General features: G+C 40.7%; 1 long non-coding RNA gene across 1 annotated transcript in view; it reads right to left on the bottom strand.

Annotated features, from left to right (window-relative positions):
* Positions 1–877: 877 nt before the first annotated feature.
* The window catches only part of LOC139004089 (uncharacterized), a 637,181-nt gene continuing 618,956 nt past the window's right edge, over positions 878–19,102 (bottom strand). Inside the window, exon 8 of the long non-coding RNA XR_011470331.1 lies at positions 878–1,003. This is a non-coding gene — a long non-coding RNA (uncharacterized lncRNA). The remainder of the gene's footprint in view (positions 1,004–19,102) is intronic.

The raw sequence follows: 19,102 nt of genomic DNA on the forward strand, positions 1-19,102 counted from the left end.
TTGAGATTTTCTTGAAATGAGAAATTTTATTCAAGTGGATGATTTTTATAGAAATTTAAATTTCCCTGTTTTTGACTCAAATAAAATTTTCAGTAGGTTATTTAAAGTTAATAATGTGATAACTATTCCGTAATTGGTCAATGATCTTTATATTTGAATGGATTTCAGAAAGATATAAAATATCCTGGATTGAAAGTCAATTTCTATATACAATTGAATATATAAAGCTAAGAATGGTATATAAATTATGATGATTTATTTTGTGTCACAGGATGCCCAAATAAAACATTATTTCTGAATGTGTCCGTGAGGGTATATCCAGATGAAATTAGTAGCTGGATTAGGGAATTAGTAAAGGTGGACTGGCTGACTTCTTCAGTGTAGGTTGGCATCATTTAATCCACTGAGCACCAAAATAGAGCAAAAGTTGGAGAACAAAGGAATTCATTCCTTTTCAGCTCTTTTTACTGCCTCAGTATTTGAGTTGGGATATCTCATGTCATCTCATCTGATTTTATCTGGCTCTTGAACTGGGATTTAATACCAATTTCACACATCCTTGGACATCTCTAGAACTAGACCCTTTTAGCAACTTGTGAGCAGAGGGCTGTGCCCAATGATTCTATACCACTCTGGAGCAAAAGACTTCTCCTGTACCAGAGCCATCCACATGTAAGAACTTTACTCAGGTCAGAGGGTGCAAAGTATCAAATTATAAGAATGGACAGTGAAAGGAGTTGCTGATTCAGGACAAAAGTATATCCATTCATTCTACAAATACTTATTGGAACCTACAAGTATCTGGCACTGGGTGCTTATAATCGAGATAGAAAGGAAAAAGTGGTAAGCAAGACCACCAAAAATGACTTACCCCGGTCAGTAGGTGGTTAGCATCAAAGCCAGATCTTCAACCCAGATCATCTGACTGACAATCCATTTTACCCAAGGGTCCATGAAGGCATTTTTATTACCTTTGCCTTAATGAAGTTTTCAGTCTTTTTCTCTGAAAGAAATGGTGGAAATATTTCTCAATGCACAAGTAGTTTTTAATCTTTCTTCTTATTATTATTATGATATTCCAAGATTATAAATTCTTTTTCATTTAATATGTATATTTCAATGAAATGAACTTGAGTAACAGGTACTTAAGTATCTACAATGTTTCACAAACTATTACAATGCTTCAAATAATGGTAAAAATATTAAAGTTGTGTTGTTTAAGATAGCCACATATGGCCAACTGATTTAAATTTAAATTATATAAAATTAATTATTCAGTTTCTCAGTTGTACTAACTACATTTCACATGTTCAAAAGCTACATGTTGCCAGTGGCTACCATATTGAACAGCACAGATATAGAACATTTCCATCATTGCAAAAGATCTGTTGCAAAGTATTATATTAAAGCCATGAACCGCTTCCCACTCAGTATTGTAAAGAATGAATTAACTTGCAAAATATTTTTTTCAACACATTCGGCCTTGAGTAATAGATATTTACAAAAGGACATGCAGGAAGAGAGATCTTACTGAGAAGCAGTACAAGAGGGATACAATCATCTTGCATTCTCCTTCTTCCCTATTACAAGATTAAATGCTTAAATGGCATTATTTAAATACTTCAGATACTCAAAAACTTTCTCTCCCTATAACCAGAGTTTGAAAAATTTTTCCATAAGTTTTGTGAAATGGTTAATTTACATTAAAGATTCACTATAGTACTCATTCTCATGCACATATATTAAATATGAAACCAATAAACAGTACATGCTAAAGAAAACACATAAGATTTTTATAGAAAGGCAAGTTATTTCCAAGTGGGTATTCAAATAAAGAACCAGAAAAAAAGATACAGTACTTTTAACTACAAATAATAAATTGTCCACATTCCTTTTTCAAAATTAGAGAATTTCAGAAAATCATAGAAGCATAAGATATTTTTAAATAATACATTTATAGTACTAAAAATGTAGAAAACCTAAATGGCCATCAATCCAATATTAGCAAAATAAAATAATCACTTTCATACAAAGTGACATTATATAAACATAAAAGAGGATGACCCAAAACCTGAAAATACAGTCTTCTCCCAAGAAGGAGCAATGTGATTGCATATAAAGGAAATAAGTGTGCTAATACAAAAAAGAAAAAGAAAAGATAAACAATGATTGTTAATGGTTGTTTAAAGTATTTATATTGGTTACTCTAGTCAATAGTATTATAGTATTTGCTATTCTTTTTCCCCCTTTCTCTCTTCTCTCTATTCCTCTCTCTCGGTCTCACTCTTGCTCTCATTTTGCTCTCTCTTATTCTCTTTCCCCAGCTTTGCTGTTTGTTTTTTTCTTACATTGAATATGTACAACTATTATAACAGAAAATGTACAATATACTTTTAAAATAAAATAAAAATATTTTCTCTTGCTGGGTACCTTTAGTACAGAGTTCAAATACATGAATATATGAGCAAATGAATAAACAGAGAAATAAATATAGCTAACTTTCCCAACACACCTAATCCTATCTAATAAAAGAGAAACATGGTAATTAGCCATACATCCACTACCCTTCCCATTGGCTAATCAGGGCGATATGCAAATTAACTGCCAGCCAAGATGGCGGCTGGTAGCCATGCACTGAAGCGAACAGGGAAGCTTGCTTGCTCCAGTGACTGCGGACTCCAATGTTCCCCGCCTGACTTGCCGGCCTCTCAGCTGCAACTCTAAGCAACTATGTTGCAAATATAGAAGCTAAACAAAACCCCAGAAACCTGCGTTAGTCAGCCGGGCTTCAGCCAGCTGGACCGCAACATTGTATCAAATACAGAAGGTAAACAAAGCAGCAGAGGCCTGAGAGATAAAGCTGGCCCAGAATAAAAAAAAAGAAAGAAAAAAAGAAGTGGTTGGGAGCTTCAGTCACCCGCCAGCCTGAAAACGGCCCTCAGCCCCTCAGCCAGACTGGCCAGGCACCCCAGTGGGGACCCCCACCCTGATCCAGGACACCCTTCAGGGCAAACCAGCCAGCCCCCACCCGTGCACCAGGCCTCTATTCTATATAGTAAAAGGGTAATATGCCTCCCAGCACCGGTATCAGCAGAGCAGCGAGGCCTCCTGGCACCGGGATCAGTGTGACCGGGGGCAGCGCCCAAACCCCTTGATTGCCCTGTGGCTCTGTGTGTGACAGGGTGCGGCGCCCCAACCTCCTGATCAGCCCTGCTCTGTGCCTGATAGGGGGGAGCTCCTCAACCCCCTGATCGCCCTGCAGCTCTGTGTGTGACAGGGTGCAGCGCCCCAACCCCCTGATCAGCCCTGCTCTGTGCCTGATAGAGGGCAGTGCCCTAACCCCCCCAACGGGCCCTGCTCTGTGTGTGACAGGGGGCGGTGTCCCAACTCCCCTATTGGCCCTACTCTGTGAGTGACGGGAGGAGCTCCTCAACCACCTGATCGGCCCTGCTCTGTGCGTGACAGGGGGGAGCTCCTCAACCCCTGATTGGCCCTGCTCTGTGTGTGACAGGGAACGGAGCCCCAACCCCCCTGATGGGCCCTGCTCTGTGTGTGACAGGGGGTGGTGCCGCAACTTCCCTATCGACCCTGCCTTGAGTGTGACGGGGGGGGTGCCCCAACCCCCCAATCGGCTGTACCCTGAGCATGACTAGGGTTGGCATCGCAACTTCCCGATCTGCCCTGCTCTGTGCATGACAGGGGGCAGTGCCCCAACTCCCCAATTGGCCCTGCTCTGAGCCCGACCAGGGGCTGCACCTAGGGATTGGGCCTGCCCTCTGCCACCCGGGAGAAGGCCTAAGCCAGCAGGTCATTATCTCCTGAGGGGTCCCAGACTGCTAGAGGGCACAGGATGGGCTGAGGGACCACCCTCCCCCCCGAGTGCACAAATTTTTGTGCACCGGGCCTCTAGTATGTAATAAAAGCCTAAGCGACCATTAAAGTGGAGTGACCAGAACGACCAGTTGCTATGATGCACACTGACCACCAGGGGGCAGATGCTTAATGCAGGAGCTGCCTCCTGGTGGTCAATGCGCTCCCACAGGGGAAGCACCGCTCAGCCAGAAGCTGGGCTTGGCTGGCAAGCGCAGCGGCGGTGATAGGAGCCTCTCCCACCTCCGAGGTAGCGCTAAGGAGCAGCAAGCCAATCAGTAAGGAGCAACGAGCAGGCGGGTGGTAAGGAGCGAGGGGTCCCGAACTGCAAGGACTGTGAGGAGATAGAAAATTAATACCCGGGTGCATTAGAGGGCAACTACAAAAAAAAAAAAAAAAAAAAAAAAAGAAACATAGGAAGAGAACATCTTAAAAGTAGTCAGAAGAAAACCAGCAGGTGAATATCCCCCGAGGGGTCCTGGACTGCTAGAGGGAACAGGCCAGGTTGAGGGACCACCCCTCCAGTGCATGAATTTCATGCACCAGGCCTCTAGCATAATTATATTATTTTTGTTGTTTTGGGACACCTCTAGTAAATGAAATAGAATTTATTTTTAAACGTCTTATAACAAACACATCTACAAGGAATCAAACTTTCTGTTAATTACTAGCCTTTATTAATATTATAAAAGGACCAATTAAAAGAGCAAGAGGATTTTACAAATAAAAATGGAACAGCTGCTATATAGATTTATACTGTAGCAATATGTCCTGATAGGTATAGGTCTATTTCCAAAGTTTGAGTTTTAATTGATTAAAAAACAAACAAACTTAAAAGGTAACATTTAAATCAATAATGATAAACAAAGCAGTCTACATTTCTATTAGTTTGGTCACCTTATTTTTATATCTCTGTTTTCTCAAATATTTACTGTACAAACTGCAAGCAATAACTGAATTTTCTAAGGGATACCTTTTTAAAGCACCTGAAAAATTGTAAATTTTCTCTCATTCTAAACCTTAATGAGAACAGGTTCTGACGATTACTACAAAATGGGGAAGGAGGAAAGAAGAATAGATAGAGGGGGTGAAGGGAGGAAAAATTCTAAACCATTTCAGTGAAGTAAAGATCAATTTCATTTTCATATAATTTTTAATGGTTGTTCAAACCCCTATAATGCACCCACACAAAAGGCTTCAGTTAATGTGTGTGTATTTTGAGCAGTTCCTTCTTCCACCCTCCAGTTTAATTTCCGTCCTTCAAATGAGATGAATGGAGCGTGAAGCAGGTCATATCTCAATGCTGACACATGGGCTGCAGATAGAACTCACAGGCTGGAGAAGCAGCCAGTTTGGAGATTAAATCAAAGCAGCTCTGAATAGATGGGAGGTCAGCCAAGGCCAGCTTTGACATTTGATAGGACCTTGTGATCAACCAGGCCTTTCTTCCCTCTTCCCAGCTTCCTTATAACAGTGGCCCTAAAAAACAGATGGGATATGTTACCAAGTGCCCGAGAAGTACTAGATTGTGAAAGGAGATAGGTGTCCATATTATCAAAGGGACAACTGTTATTTGAAGCAGCCAGCAAATCAGAAGGCCTTGCTTTGCTGCAATTGCTGCGTTCAAGTTTGCTTTTCATGATGTGAAATGAAACCCAAGCCTTGAGAAGGGTGAGCTAATTATTAAACTGCTTTTTAAAAACTTCTTAACTCCGAAGCATTAAACTGTAAACTCTGAACATTCCTGATATCCTAGGATTAAATTTTAGCCAGTCTTTACTCTGTGCATAATCTGTGTTTCCAGCAAGGCCAAGCTTAGTTTTTGCTCTACTTGTTTGTTTCTTTGCTTATCTTTGGGAAATACACACAATAAACACACACACACACACATAAAATGAAGACATGCTAACCTTTGGGAGAAAGGAATCAAAGGGTATTTATGCAGAGCATTCACTGGGCAGGGGCCTGAGCATGGTGTCAGGAAATCCCCGTCACGTCGCCAAGAGGGTCATGAAAAATGAATGGCCCCAGAGCACCGCTGTGACAGACTGTTTTAGTGAGTGGTAATGGGCCATCTCCAGGATGAAAGGCCACGTATTTATAACTGTGCAGGCTACTGGGCATCACACCATTCATTATGCCTGCTTGATTTAAGGGAGATGCCTTTTACCAGGGTAACATGGGAGCAAATTATTTCCAGGAATATCACAGCTCTCTTCCCCCCTCCACCTACCTCTCCATCTTGCCCATCCGCATTCCAGACATATACACAGGCTCTCACATTCACACAAGCACATTCTCTGACTTTTTTCTGCCACAGAGCATTTCACAGTCAGTGCTATCCTCTCCAAAATGTCTTACCCCAATTTCCATGGAAATGGAAAAGCTGAAGTGTGGGAGCCTGGCTTCAGGAGGGCTGAGATAAGGAGGAATAGCATGAACTCACTCCACTACCTCTCCTCCATAAACTGTTTTAATGGGAGCCAGAAAGCTAAGGTCAACTGGTTAATTTGCCAAATGAGTTTCTGAAGTTGGCTTTTTGCTTGACATAGACTCCATCTTCACAGATAAGTAAGCATTCGAGTTCCACTTGTCCCTTGTTGCAGTTAGATGTGTAAAATTACTCAACTTCTCTGGATTATTTCTGATGAGAAACTAACCGATTGCACAAAATTCTAAGGAAATTGTCAACATTAATACTTTATAATGTCCTGAAATCTCAATAAGATAGAAACATAATACAACAAATTATTTCAACCAACAGATCAGATATTCTGGTAAAAATAATTAATCTCAAGAATCTTGCTGATGTAACTAACTCACTTTAAATGTACAAAATCCCATTTAAAAAGAGAGTATGGCCTGGCCAGCATGGCTCAGTGGTTGAGCATTCAACCTATGAACCAGGAGGTCACGGTTCAATTCCTGGTCAGGGCACATGCCAAGGTTGGAGGCTAGATCCCCAGTAGGGAGCACACAGGAGGCAGCCAATCAATAATTCTCTCTCATAACTGATGTTTCTAAAACTCTCTCTCTCCCTCTCCCTTTCACTCTGAAATATATATATATATATTTTTTTAAAGAGAGTATAAAAACCTATCAGAAGAGTTATCATATAATTTGTTTATAACATATGATTTAGTTCTCAAAGTGTTTTTTTAATGTTATGTTTCACACAAGTATATTAAGAAAAAGTTCATATAACATACTTGAATTTTAACTGAGTTAATTCAGCTGCCATCTTAAATATAGCTGCAATACATTAGTGGTTAAAATAAAGTTTCTACAATGGTATCTTCATGGTCTGTGTCAACAGGCATTTTTTCAATGAGACAGTATAGTTATGTTGATAATACTTCCCAGAGAGGATCATAACACAACTGAGAGATGTTTGGATTATGAAGTGCATGGGTCTGTTTGTGTATATTTAATATATGCAAATTTGTGCCCTGATTCTGGTCCCCAAGAGCTCAGTTGTCTCTGAGAATTTAGATATTATTTACAAAGAGCATTTTTTTCTGGTTAATTTTATCATTGAAATTTGACACAAATCTTCCAAAATGATAATTCTCTCTAGCAAGCTAATCCTTCAAGAGCCTTTTATGTCTCAGAGAAAGCTGTGTGTAATCAAATGTCTACAAAATTCACATTGGTTTGAGTCACCCTCTGTGATTCCATTTAACTATGGCCAAGTCCAGAGACAGCCACAGTTTTCCTGTATTTTGTGTCAGATAAAGAATTCAGAAAGAATTGGCAGTTGGCAGTTGAGTAGCCAAAAGAGGAAGGAAAGGGCTTTGCTGGTGTTTCCCAATTAATTTTCTTTTCAAGTGAAAGTTTGAAAAGAAAAAATAAGAAAACTGGAAATGACCTAAAAACTCTGGTGCGATAAGATAAAACTTGGCCTGACCAGCTCACTGTGACTGAATGCATAGTCTGAGCATGAGAAAGTCAACTGAAAAACATGGACTGTATTTTCCAACAATTATATTTTAAATTGTACTGTAACTTAAAAGCGGGATATATGAATTATTAAATTTTGAAGAAATTAAGTCTGTTGGAGAATTAATGAGAGGAAAAAGCAAATAAAAATAATTACCTAGTTAGGAAGTTTAACCAGCATTCTATTTTTCAAAATTGTACTAATGCCAAATTCTTAAAATATATCTTTTTTCTCAAATAGAGCAAAAAACACTTGTTAATATCATGGAATCTATTGTATTTTATATTTCAATTGTCTTTAAAAAATAACAAATGCATGAGTCAATGGCATTTGTCAGAATGATCCTAGGTCAGCAATTTCAATCTTTTTCATCTCATGGCAAACATAAAATAATTGCTAAAATTCTGCACACCAAAAAATACATTATGTTATTTGCCTATCTGACAAAAAAAAATAGGTATAAATTTGATTTATTCACACTGAATGACTATTGTTATGTTGGTTGTTGTCATTTTTTATTTGACAATCTAGGAGGAAAAGAGGCATTGCATGTTTAAATTTTTTGCACACCAGTTGAAAATCACTCTCCTAGACGTGTCAGCCATCTAGTAATGCTCAGCATCTAACAGTTTACTATACAAGCTCCATTTCCCTTACTGAGAGACAAAGAGATGGTATTCTTGGTTACAGACATAGGCAAGGAGTTTTCGTTCTATTCAGCCAAATGTCGTAAACCCTGATATTGATCCCTTAGGATCTTGTACTCCTCATCCTGAAAATCAATATAACTGGCTAGTTCAAATGTCTTTCACATTTTGAACAACATTCAAGATACACCAAAGTTTTCTGCTTGGCCAGCGTGGAAACTTTGGTGTATATAGGTTGTTTATAGGTTGAGCATCTACCTATAAACCAGGAGGTCACAGTTCGATTCCCAGTCATTGGGGCACAAGCCTGGGTTGTGAGCTCCATCCCAAATGTGGGGTGTGCCACCAATTAATGAATCTCTCTCATCATTGATGTTTCTGTCTCTCTCCCTCTCCTTCCCTCTCTGAAACCAATAAAAAAGTATTTAAAAAAAAAAGAAGCAGGAAGGGACACTGGGTGGGTAAAAGCAATGGGTGCTCACCACCTCCATAAGACTCTGTAACTGGTTGATCACCAGCTATATATAAATAATGGGTAAAGAGACTCTTCGGGATGTATGAATCCCAAAGATGTCAGTGCAATTTAAAGGGTTAAAGACAAAGCCAAGTATGAGATTATTCTACTTCTGTTCTCAGCACTAGGGCCATCTTCTATATGCGGGGTGGCTCACACTCTGCTTTGTTGGCAGTCTTACACCGAAACATATAGTGGAAGGTAAGGAAGGGAAAATGTGTATTAAACTAAACAGGATGATTAGGAACACCTATCTCCTATAGGCATGGCCTTGGGTGATAAATTATCACTCTAAGTCTACCCAAAAAGCCAGGGCATTGCAAACAGAAAGAACATTCAGACTTTGGAGCTGCATTGGCTGTAGACAAGATTACTTCTCAATCCGTATTTATGTCAAATTCTTCATGTTCTATTGCTAACATTCTACTGCCTGTATATTTTTTAAAATATTAATTCAGAACATGAATCTTGTCTTTCTTCTCTAAAATGTCTTTGACGATGTGAATTTTCATACAAAGGAGCTATTTTTGGCATTCAAAACTGTTTTTCTTTCTGCTGGCAAAAAGAATGCACTCACTACCTACTATTGTAAAACACTTATTTTGCGTAAGAAAAGAAAAAAAAAAGTCTCCTCCAAATGTTACAGGGAAAAAAAATATATTAAATTTTAAAGAGGACAAAATGACTCATCCTCTTTGACCATTTTCCACTGTGCCTGTCTATTGTTTCAGAGGCGAACAGTTACAAAAATATCTCTTTAACAGCATCTGTTCCATAGCATTATTGTCTTTGCTACAAAAGGAGTAGGCGAAGGGGATAATGACTCACTTCTTAACCATACCCTCACTTATATCCAGAGCTCATCCAGAGAGAAATTACTGCATTCTTTTTTAATTTTTTTTCATTTTCTTTCCTTTTTTTTCTTTTTCTTATTTTTTCCTTTTTTCATCCCTAGTAAATTCTGCTTCAATGTGTACATGGGACCCTATGCTCATCTTGGTAATGTTAAGGAGAAATTTAAGCCAAGGATCAAAAGATTGTAATTTCCCTAGGCTTAGTAACCAACTGGGTACATGGAGGCCAATATTTTCTCTAAAGACAGAGAAGCGGGGGGCCGGGGGGGGGGGGCATAGGGACTTTGCAAAAAGATTTGCCCAATTTGCTGCTCAAATGTATATAATAGGGGTGAGACTAAAAGGTCATTTTATTTAATCTCTTCCTTTAAATGCTTGGTTGCATGGTCACTTAAATTTTACCACTCTTTGTTAAGAAACTGTAAACTTAAGTGTCCGGTGAGAAACTTGATTAAATATCTGTCACTGAATGTAGTCATAAAATGACAGCTCATTTTTATCAGCACTTTTTCCTCTTTAGAAAATTCTCCAAACCATCTCAGTTTTTTAAAAATTAGGAGGTACCATTTTGAGCACTTAAACTCTTGGGATACTGATTAGTGAACAACTAATGCGGAAAATTAAAGATGCCTTCCAGAAAGTGTTATTAGAATAAGGGTTTAAACAAAAAAGCCTGGAGAAAACTAGATTCATCTAATGAGCAGTTGAAAGGATAGATTATTATCTATGGGATTATTCTATATAATAAAAGGCTGATATGCAAATAGACCAACAGTGGAACAACCGAACAACCGGTCACTATGACATGTGCTGACCACCAGGGGGTGCACGGGGAAAATGGCAGGTGTCAGCAACAGGCAGCAGAGCACAGAACATGGTAGGCATCAGCCATGGCGGGATGGTGGAGCAGGTGAGCTGGGATGCCAGATCAAGGCAGGGCGCCAGTCACTGTCATCAGGGCAAGCCTCTGGTGGTTACTTAAAATTCTTTGCTCCCATGTGCCACGGTCCTGCCAAGCGCTTGCACGTGCTGTCAGCGGGTGTGAGTGGGGTGGCACTGTCAGCACCTGGGAGCAGCAGCAGCTAGAGTGGGGCTGCTGGCAGACAGGGGATTGGGGGCTGCATGGAAGGGGCTGCACGGGGGCACAGGGGATGGGCTGAGACCCGCCCCTGTGCCCACTGCAGCCTTGCAGCCCACAGTTCTTTCAAGGTGCACAAATTTGTGTACTGGGCCCCTAATATGTCTACAATAGGAAACAAAAAGTATGCTAAAACAGATGGAATCACAATACAATAAAACAAAATCCTTTGGGGATAGGTGGTCCCCCAGTTGCCTGATGCCTTCCACTAACAAGATGAGATTATGTGGAATTACACCAAAACATTGGGAAGGGCTTGAAGAGGCCTACTCTACAGGGACCATGCCTTGCTCTATGTCCTTCCAGAAACTGTTTCCCCTTCTATTAGATAAAGAATTTAGACCAATATGGCTTTTCCAAGGCTATAGATTTCTAACTTTGCTGGATCACACCTCCATACCAATACCTTCATATCACTCTGGAATTTTCATTTCAAATTCCACTTTCCTTCTTTCTCCCACTGGTTACTTACTACTTGCCGCAAACTTTTTTTTTCTCATTCCCATTCCCAATACCTTATCTTCTAATCTTACTTTAGGCATTTGCTGCTGCTGCTCTGTTAGACCAAAAACCATGTCTCATCAGTTTCTAACACCAACATCTAGCCAAATGTCTAGTACATAGTAGAAACTCGGTGTTTAATGAATAAATGATGAAGGAAGGAAGGAAGGAAGAGTTAAGGGAATAAATTATAAATTAAAAGATTCATCCCTGCCCTGGCTGGGTGGCTCAGTTGGTTGGAGCATTCTCCTGTACACCAAAAGGTTGTGGGTTCAATCTCCAGTCAGGGTGCTTATGGGAGACAATCAATCAATATTTCTCTCTCTCTCTCTCTCTTTCTCTCTCTCTCTCTCCCTCCCTCTTTCTCCTTTCTTCTCTCTCAAAAATCAATAAAAAAGGAGATTCATCTTTCACTGAAAATGTAGAAGATAGATTTTTGATGATTCCATTTTTCTATGTAAATATAGTACTGTAGAGAGCCACTATATTACAAAATAGCTTAGTGCTATACTTCAGGAGCGTCATGAATAAAATGGGCTTTTGTAGGCCTGTTTGCTCCTAGTGAGACCTTGATACCTTTTAAATCTGGACTTGTGCTCTCAGCTTCAAAGACTGACTACTAATGCATGGCTTGCATGTTTGTAAGTTGGAGAATATCAGAAAGATAAAGTAGGAATTAACTCTCAGCACTCCAAGTTTAACTTGACCTGCAATGTTTTATGGAGGCCTTAAATGCTGCTAATCATGGGTTGACACTCAGAAAACAGCTCTCCACCCATATCTGGGCACTGAGCATGTTGTTTAAAGAAGTTCTGCCATATGTCAAAGGGAAGAACAGTGCTCTGGGACTCTGAAGACAGAGTCAGGATCCAAGGTAGCCGTTAGCACGATCAACTTGAAGAGGGACAACCTTCCAGCAGTGGAATGGGCTCCTCCTAAAGCAGCCAGCTCACCCACCTTTGGTCTTACTTAAGAAACAGAAATGCCTGGTGTTTGTTCAAATGTTTAAAACATATAAAAAATTACATGTCAAACCTAAAGAATTCTGAGCAACCCTGAGGCCTCCACTTGCCCATTGAGCAGCCATCTCAAAGATCTTGACTAAAGATTTTCTTCAAAAGGTGGTACAGTACAGGGGCTAACCTAGTTTATCCATCTATCCATGGATAGATCCATCTATTCATTTTATTTCTAAACTAGTGGCCTGGTACACAGCTTCATGCACATTGAAAGTAAATAACTAGAATAAATATTTTAATATCGCTATTTTCAAGTTCCAGCATTTCTTCTTTTCAGTCGGGTCAAGTTTCTAAACTCCTAAATCTTCATTGTCTTGCTAATGAAAAGAAAATAGGATTCTACTGAGTCTCCTATCTACCTACCCCAGGACTTCTGTGAGGATCAACTGTGATGAGGAATGGGAAAATGCTTCACAAACATTTGGTTGAACTATAAAATGTTTGCACTTGGCTATAAAGCAAGTCATGTTCCTGGGGTGAAGAAACTCCAAGGAGGCTAGTTGCTAGGGAGAGGAAGCCAGGCATTACCCAGTGCTCACAGTAACTATATCTGGGCAGGGCTGTGCTGTGGGCCACATTTGTGCCTTGGGGTCTTGTCAGAGTTGGCTACAATTTGGTGGAGTGTCACTCCGGGGTGGTGGCGGGACCTGTGTACCACTTGAGAGAAGCCGAGTGTTGCTTTGTGGGCACCAGGTCCATGGGACCATTTCTTTGTAAATGGCCAGTGCACATCACGGCAGCTCCTGCATTGAATGTCTGCCCCCTGGTGGTCAGTGTGCATCATAGCGACCGGCCAGATGGTCAGAAGGACACTTAGCATTTTAGCCTTTTATATATATACTGGAGGCTTTGTGCACAAAATTTGTGCACTGGTGGGGGAGGGGTCCCTCAGCCCAGCCTGCCCCCTCTCACAGACTGGGAGCCCTCAGGGGATGTCTTACTGACAGCTTAGGCCTAAGCTGCAGTCTGGCCTCCCTCTGCAGGTGGTGACAGGGCTGATGAGGGGGGAAGGTGCCAGCCCCATCACCCCGCTGCTGCTGCCACTCCCAGCAGCCGCAGCTGCCAAGGTGTTTTCATCAACATGGACATCAGCCCCTTCACCACGAAAAAATGACAACTTTCTTTAGGCATTTTCAAGATGTGTCTTTCATAGGATATGACATTTCTTTTTTTCCTTTTTTTATCCTCACCTGAGGATATGTTTCCATTGATTTTTAAATAGCTTGGAAGAGAGAGGGAAAGACAGAGAGAAACATCAATGTGAGAGGGACACTTCGATTGGTTGCCTCCTGCATGAGTCCAGCCAGGGAGGACCCTACAACCTAGGTACACGCCCTTGATCAGAATTGAACCCAGACCCTGCAGTCAGCAGGCTGAGGCTCTATCCACTGAGTCAAACCGGCTAGGGCAGGATATGACATTTCTTAGCCCCAGCAGCAGACTTTAGTTTCTCCCTCCAGGAGTGTGATGCAAAAACCCTAGATCACCTTCTTGGATTCTTATTACCCAAGTTACCAAGAACACTGCTAGTGGTAGTGTACAGGGAGCTTAGCCAATGAGCAGTCATAAAAGGTGTTTCCTCTGCAGCTCACACACAGAGGGCCCCCTGCATTGTGTCCACTGGGCTGGGGGTGTGCTGCCTGCCCATACGCCCTCCCTCCCTCCATGGCCAGGGCGCAGGACACTGGCCTTATCGCTGGGGCGATTACATCAGCATCCCACCCTGGCTGCTATGAGCGCAGTCATCTTTGTGGTAGAGTGACAGTTAATTTGCATATTACCCTTTTATTAGATTAAACAAATGGTCCGGTGCATGAAATTCGTGCATGGGGGGGGGGGGGGGGATTCCCTCAGCCCAGCCTGCACCCTCTCTAATCCAGTGGTTCTCAACCTTCCTAATGCCACGACCCTTTAATACAGTTCCTCATGTTGCGGTGACCCCCAACCATAAAATTATTTTCATTGCTACTTCATAATTGTAATTTTGTTACTGTTATGAATCGTAATGTAAATATCTGATATGCAGGATGTATTTTCATTGTTTGCGACCCACAGGGATCGGGCCTAAACTGGTGGTCGGACATCCCTCTTGCAATATGGGACTGCTGACTCCTAACCGCTCACCTGCCTGCCTGCCTAATCGCCCCTAACTGCCTCTGCCTGCCTGCCTGATTGCCCCTAACCTATCTGCCTGCCTGATTGATTACCCCTATCTGCCCTCTCCTGCTAGCCTGATCTCGCCCCCAACTGCCCTCCCCTGCCAGCCTGATCCCGCCCCCAATGACCCTCTGCTACAGGCCTGATTGCCCCAAATGGCCTCTGCCTTGGCCCCCACCACCATGGCTTTGTCCGGAAGGAAGTCAGACATTTGGAAGATGGTCTTTCAACCCGGTTTAATCAGCATATCACCCTTTTAGTAGTATAGATAGGTTATATAAGATAGGATTGTTTAAATGGGGGGAGAAAGCCTTTTTCATCAGGAGGAGATGCTCCTGGCAGATAAAATTACACAATCCCTATATCTGGACTAATAGCCAGCCATATGCACTATACTGCCAAACCGGTCATTAAAAAATTGAACTGCTTTCTTACACCTTACACCAAGCAGCTATTGCCCTTAAAACCCCTCCTCAGCCCCCACCTTAGGTTCTGCCTTCACAGTTCACCCAGATTTGTTTCTGATTGGTTGGTTTCTATGCCAGTCAGCGTCAAAAGCTCCACCTCTTAGGCAGTCATTGGTTCCTCACACTTCACCCAAATTTGGTTCTGATTGGTCAATTTCTATGCCAATCAGTGTCACCGGACCTATCCTGATCAGAGGGGCAAGGCTGATCAGCAGCCCCAGTGGAGGCCCAAGAGAAAGAGAGGCTCAGCTGCTGGCCAGGCCTGGAGCAAGAGAGGCAAGTGCTAATCAACAGCTGCCATGGAGGCTACAGATCAGACCCTGCTTTTCTCTCCAGGCCTCTCTTCGGGTCTGATTCGCAGCCCCCTTGGCAGTCACCCATGGCAACCCAGCACTGACTTCCGGTTGGTCAAGGCTTTGGTTGTTTTGGATGATACAGACCCTAGGTTTTTATATATTAGAATAGATACTTCTCTCTAAACCTTTCTTTCCTGGGAGTGCTGTGTTCACAGCACCAAGGAGACCCCCTTTCCCCTGTGCTCTCCTTTCCTCCTGCTGTTCAGACATGATTGACCTGATCCAGGACACTCCCCTGCACACACTGTAGGATGCCTATACAATATCTTACATTCTAACCATGCTCTCTGACTTCTTTTCTCTCCATGAGACAAACTCCTTAGAATTCTGGGGAGTGAAGTTTCTCCTCTTGTTACTCACATTTATTATTTTATTATTATAATACTATGTGAAGAAGGCAACATTAGCATTAATATTCCCATTTTGGAGATGAGGAAACTGAGGCTCAGAGAAGTTCTGTTACTGACAGAAACTCACATAGGTAAAGTGGCAGAACCATTTTCTGAAACTGGATCCTCTGGCTCCAAGCTTAGGGCTTTTTCTACCATCACAAGTGAGACAACTAGATGTTGGAGATGTAAATGTGAAATTCCTTCTTAAGGTTAGAAGTCTTTTTCTGCTTTCTGTGTATATGATTCCATTTTTATGTGTTATTTATCTGCCAGTAAAACTAATATGAGGATCAATAAATGTCCCTAATATCAATCTCTTTTTACATAGCACACTGCAGCAGTTATAAACTCAGGTACTATTATTTAAGTTAGCCAAGATACTTAAAGATTATACAAAGAGGTCAATTTTATCTTATTATTATTGCTAGTGTGTCATTTTAATTCAAACAGGCTAATTTAGGAAAAGAAAGTAATTTCAAAGGCAAGCCACAATGGTATAGAAAAACCTTTGCCAGCTGGCTATAAGGCTCTGGAAATTAATGAAATCATCACCTCTTAAAATAGTCTCTCAAGCTGCATTGTCAGGAACTTATTCTTTCTAAATTTAGCTGTTGGCAAACAGTCACTCTTAAATCTAATAAAATTTTGTCATGTTTTCCATACATCTTAGAGTGTGTCTTTTTACTTAATAAAAGTGTAATCTAAACAACTGTTACTTTGTGGCATAAATGAATCAAGATGAGCAGTACTGAGGAATTAGAAAGGAAACTCCACAGAGTCAGCCTCCAAATGTTTGAAGTGAGAGTTTAGCCTAGGTTGGAGGAAAAGAGGGTCATATTTCAGCCCTCTATTCACGTACTGCAAGTCTTTGAGTTTCCAAGTAGGACGATGATAAATGTCACAAAAATCCAGGCAGAAGGAGGCTGCATAGAACATCAGTCCTCAGCAAGATCTTCCTGAAGGCCAACTTTTGGTGCATAAAATAGTTATGATCATCATAATGTTTGGGGCATAAACTGTGTTTGATTTGCATAAAATTTACATAAACCTACCTAAATGATTCCAACTTCCACAGAAAAAATATATGGGCATCTTCGTACATTATCTTAAACCTCATATACCTTAAAAATGAAGGAGGGCTTAGGAAAACTTGCTTGTAAAAGTGTCTGAAGAATGTTATTGCAAAGTTTGATAGTAAAAGCTTGATTAAAGAATAACTGGGTTAAAAGGAATCTGGTTAATTTTATTTCAAGCAAAATATTTTTTTAAATCATTATTGTTGAAAATGCATCTAAAATATGTTCTTCCCCACCCCCCTTTAATTAGTTCAGCATGTGGTATAGAATAGTATTAGGGGAGACAGAGTCATTTAGAGGAAAGTTCAGATGGGCTCTGATACCAAGCCTGACATTGGCTGACCTTGAGCTAAGATGCAAATACTTGAAATTCTTTCATTTCCTATTTTCTCAGCTGAAGAACACAAGTTGGGGGGCAGGGGTGCTTCTCCATCCCAACTGTACAGAAGGTCACCTATATGCTTTGATAAAAATGACAATCACCAAACCTCCCCTGAGATCCTGATCTGAAGGTAAAGAGAGAAGCCAGCACCATATTTTGATCAGCAGCATAGATGATTCCAGCACAGTTGGCCAGGGCACTCAAGTTAGAAATTGCTGGACTAGAGTCCAGCCGGTGTGCTCAGTGGTTGAGTGTTAACCTATGAACCAGGAGGTCGCTGTTCAATTCCTGGTCAGGGTATATGCCCGGGTCATGGGCTCTATTCCCAGTAGGGGGTGTGCAGGAGACAGCCGATCAATGATTCTTTCTCATCTTTGATATTTCCATCTCTCTCTCTCCCTCTCCCTTTCTCTGAAATCAATAAAAATATATTTAAAGAAATTGCTGGACTAGAAAAAAATCTAAAGGTCCATGACACCAGCTTATATCTGCTTAACTCTTCAATGTATAAGCATCCTGAAACTCCATAACCTCTGTGAGAAGATCAAGTGCTTGAAGAATTTAAGGTCTTAAAACCAGCACTGGATCAGGACTCAAAGGTTGGGATCCTGATGTCTTTCCTCACTGGATTCATTACATTTGCCTTTCATTGTAAGCTCTCCACATACCTGTAAAGCAAAGGCTAATTCATTTCAAAGGTCTGTCTTAAGTTTAAAGCTCTACAAAGAACTTGACATAAATCTAAGCTGTGTGACTCAGACACATTTGGAAAGTTGGTGAGGAAAGCATGTTTCCTTGTAAAATGCCTCCTCTTAAAAGACATTTCACAGAGACAATCATTGTTTAATTGACGTGGACCTCTTGAATGGAGATTTCAACACATATTAAATCAGATTCAAACCTAGTTCTAGCCCTTCCCCAAACAGCTCATATTTCTATTTTAAAATATAAACTTGGTGCAAAATAAAAGGACGAAAATCATGTTTAAATGTTTTAACTCAAAAAGCTAATTATTACGTAACATCTCTGTTCAAGCTATGAATACAATGTTGTGCAAAATATTTGCAATAAGGCATAAGTCTGGATGAATTTTTTTTTCTGCTTTGGGGCTTGCAGAGAGAACTGTCTGCAGTATATGTGATACCTCTGTAAATCTGTTTGCAGTGGTCAATGTTCTAGAGGCAGTGGAAAAATAGGTTTTCTGATAGGGCATCAGTTTTGCAATGAGCACAATGAAATATGTCACTTTCAAGTTGAGTCCATTTTTGAAATTCCAGGCAAAGCCATCACCGCTCCTGTCATGGAAGCTGGATAATTGGGATTCGTTGCACAACCTACATTCTCTAAAAGGTGATTGACGTCTCTGCAGTTTGTGCTGTGTGAAACTGGTCATCTTGTCAAAACCTGAACAAACACAGTCTTCTCAAAAGATTAACTGAAATTCAGTTGAACACAAAGCTATGGTGGGGTTTTTTTTTAATACATATTTTAATATATAGTTTTTAGAGTGATGATTAGAATAAAGTAGTTTATCTCAATTGGCACTGTCGAATATGGTAGCCACTAACCACAGGTGGCTATTGAGCACTTGAAATGTGATTAATCCAAATTGAGGTATGCTCTGAGTTTAAAATGTGCACCAGCCTTCTAAGACTGAGTTAAAAAAAAATACAAAATATCCAACTCATCAAATTTTTTATATTAATTATATGTAGAAGAAATAATAGTTTGGATATATCAGGTTAAATAAAATATAGTAGCAAAGTTAATCTCACCTATTTTTTAAAAA

Source organism: Myotis yumanensis, unplaced genomic scaffold (genome assembly GCF_028538775.1).
Source record: "Myotis yumanensis isolate MYYU_CA2020_CCGP unplaced genomic scaffold, mMyoYum1.0.hap1 SCAF_2, whole genome shotgun sequence".
In the NCBI taxonomy this organism is placed as follows: domain Eukaryota; kingdom Metazoa; phylum Chordata; class Mammalia; order Chiroptera; family Vespertilionidae; genus Myotis; species Myotis yumanensis.